The 3483-nt window shown below is 40.3% G+C and overlaps 1 long non-coding RNA gene across 1 annotated transcript; it reads right to left on the bottom strand.

Annotated features, from left to right (window-relative positions):
• Positions 1–1698: 1698 nt before the first annotated feature.
• Positions 1699–1971, bottom strand: LOC112212446. The gene is made up of 2 exons (XR_002946275.2): positions 1790–1971; positions 1699–1757 (listed from the first exon to the last, which is right to left on the bottom strand). It is a non-coding gene; the product is annotated as an uncharacterized LOC112212446 (long non-coding RNA).
• Between the last annotated feature and the right edge of the window lie 1512 nt (positions 1972–3483).

Genomic DNA, 3483 nt, shown 5'->3' with positions numbered 1-3483 from the left:
AGTTCGGAAAGTGAGGAAAATTGACGTTGCTGTTAATTGGTCAATTTCCATGTTGTTTCTACCAAATGTCCAAATCGGACAAATTGTAAATGTAAACAACTAAATAAAAAAAAAATTCCCATGTTGGTGGTTAGAAAAGGATGCTAGCCATCCTTGAGGGAAGGTTGCTAGCGGGAAGCGTCGTTCGTTGAAAAAATAAATTTCCCCTGTCTTCCCGTAGTTGGTACAAAGAGTGTTTGTCTGTTTGAAGGGCTTTAGTTAACTAAATCTTCAGATTTATAACGGGTCCTCAGGCTAGCTGAACATGTACTGTGGAGATGCGTCGACATCTGGTAATTATCTTACCCGAAGAATAGGGTCTGCGTGTGGCGAGCCACAGACAGAAACCGTTGGAATGTTTACTGTCGCGTGCCGCTACAAATATTTCTTTTAAGGAGAGCTATAGAATTACTCCATTACCTATGTTAGATAAAGTCTTGTTGTCGCCTCGAGCCCAAGCTCATTATCACAAATCTCGAACAATTATAATCGAGTTAAGTTATAGACGCTAAAATATTGTCGATTTTCCGAAGAATTCCAATGGAAGACCCCGGTGCCCTTTCATCTCCGACATATATATAGATTCTCAATAGTAAATGAAAAGATTAGGTTAAATTAAGTTTATTATAAGTTAACAACACACGAATGGTAGCTGAGTTCAGTTTACATTTCAATCTGTGGCGGATCGGTATCAACAGAACGCCGACAGGTCGAGGCATCAACGCGACGCAACACCTCCCGGGCGATCTGTATGTACCAACTGTCAACACCAGAGGGCTATTACGACGACAATGAGTCTGTCTATCTCGCTAGCGGTCGAATATATGGGCACACGATACAAATACCGCACCTAGCGAGACTCCCTCTACGTCTAAGGCAGGGACTACCGGGCATAGCCTTACTGATGAGTCCACCGGTAGTCCCGGGACGAAACGCTCCTCATTCCCTTTTCACCTAGCTCCAACTACACCTCCTACAAATCATTTCGATCATTTTTTCCAGAGTAAAATACGCTTACCGCACATACGCGCGCGGGCTCACGTATACAATGTCCGCTTTCAGAGACAAAAACATATTTTTTGACCCGGCAGTTCGAAAGACTTGTACCAGTAGTTATAATAATGCTTTGTATTTTCTGTCTCCATCGTGTTTTCAATACTCGTTGTAAATGCAGTTAATTTGGAAAATTAATTAGCCAAATGCAATGATCCGATCGACCGAGGATTACCCGGAGGAATTTTCGCAATACTTACCTAATAGCTTCGAAGCCTCGCTTCGTCAAGGTACCTCATAATCTATCTTCTTTCCACTAGAAGAGCTCGAGCATACTCATTGTCTTTCTTATATTCTGTGAAAACAGATCAACATGCATATTTTTTGGACTTCACCTTGAGCCATGCTGCATTGTCAATGGAGTGAAGTGTAACGTCAATTTACATCAGAGACCAGGCCACACGCCGCGGACAGGACGGCACCCAGATGTCTGCACATCCTTGGCACCGTACCCTCGATAGTCTTAAGTACCCACCAGAGGTCTTGGAATTCTCATAGTTAAGGTCCTTCGGACCAAGCGAGTATTTCTTGTCTTAGATTTCCTTTACGTTTATTATCTACCACGTGTTAGCATAGAAAGTTGGTTTTTTTCACATCTGGTATGTTCCGTTAGCAACTTTCTCGCGAGGACGGCTGAAACCCTTCCTGATCCACCAACCGTCTTACTATCCAATCGGGGGTCCACCAACCGTCTTACTATCCAATCGGGGACGGTGTCTACTGCCCTCACTTTCTTAACCAAAATCGTCATCAACAAATCCGGTAGTCCCGTGTCCTTAGACACATCCACCCCTAGCCTTCCTCGGAGACAGTATCGTCAGTAAGACTCACTTATTCTGTATCCTTAGAATAGTCAACATATCTTTATCGGTCTCTACCCTTATAACAGTGGCGTACTTAACGTATCAGTGTAACTAAGTCTTACATAACGTGGTTGGAGTGAATTGTGATTTATGTTAATTCAGTGTGTATTACATTGTGATTGCTGAATTCATAATAAAGTTTAATTAAAACAAAATTAATAGTTGTGTTACGACTCAGCTATTTTATTTCATCAACCAACCCTTAAGTTTACGTGACACGAGCAAGGTCAGATCATTTCGTTCTTCGAATAGTTTAGAATTGCTTAAGTTACCGAACCATCCACTCTCTCATCGTTTTGACAGAATTTCAGAATCGCTTTAATCTTTGCATCGGCAAGATCAAAATCGTTGATCGTCGAACTCTTTTATTACTTCCCTCAAAAGCAACCGTTCCATTGTTCTTTGTCTTATCAGTTACGATTTTTCGAAACTTTGCAACATTTGTTTCAATCGCATGTTTCGTTAGCGTTTTTGCGAATAGTCCAATGGTTCGAGACTTTCACTTTTTGAATCAGTTATCCAATATTTATCGTGTAATAAATGTAATGCATGGAGTAATGATCATGAACGCGCGCATACACAAACACAAACACCAAAAATAGCACTGTTACACGAGTGCATTAAAACAACTAAAGCTAGATAAATGATTCCTTTCTTATAATGAGTGTTCATACATATAATTTTGATTAAACGCGTTTAGAAACAAAATTGCAACGTAGGCGTAAGTGTAGAGGTAGCAGCAAGCGTAAAAAAATTTAATTTTTTCTCCATTTTGTATCCAGTCAGACTAAACCTTTTTCCAAATATTATTATATCAATTTTTGGACTATCGTTCTGAATGGCCTCAGTAGCCGATCGGGATGAAATATTAAATCTTAAATTTGGGAAACGACGCGTTCTTTATCTACAGACTCCTGTATACTATGTGAAAGTTTACGGTTGTGAGTGTTAAAGTACGTTCGTAAGTTACTGTAGATCAAGAAACGAATGATCGAAATGATCGAATGATCCCATAATAATAATAGTTCAATCAAATTAGTCTCGAATCCAATAAAAAATGATACCTGAAATTTTATTATGGGATCATATAAAAATCATGTTCAGGAATAAATTCTATATGTTTACTCCAGATTTTTTGCAACATAAGTATGTCGGAGATGAAAGAACACCGGAGTCTGTAATTGAACAATTGTAGTTATTCAATCCGATTGTAATTGTTCGAGAGTTGTGATAGTGAGCTTGGGCTCGAGGCGACAGTCAGTCACCGAACGTAGCCGCGGTTACGGGATGAACGCTTTGTCTAACAAAGGTATGGAGTAATTCTATAGCTCTCCTTAAAAGAAATATTCGTGGCGACACGCGACAGTAAACATTCCAACGGTTTTTGTCCCGTGTTCTCGCCACACGCAGACCCTATTCTTCGAGTAAGATGATTGCCAGATGTCGATGCGTCTCCGCGGTACATGTTCGGCTAGCTCGAGGGCCCGTTATAAATCTTAAGATTTAGTCAACTAAAGTCCTTCAAACA

The sequence above is a fragment of the Bombus impatiens genome, unplaced genomic scaffold (assembly GCF_000188095.3).
Source record: "Bombus impatiens unplaced genomic scaffold, BIMP_2.2 scf_0183, whole genome shotgun sequence".
Classification (NCBI taxonomy): domain Eukaryota; kingdom Metazoa; phylum Arthropoda; class Insecta; order Hymenoptera; family Apidae; genus Bombus; species Bombus impatiens.
This window is presented reverse-complemented; position numbering and strand designations above follow the sequence as displayed.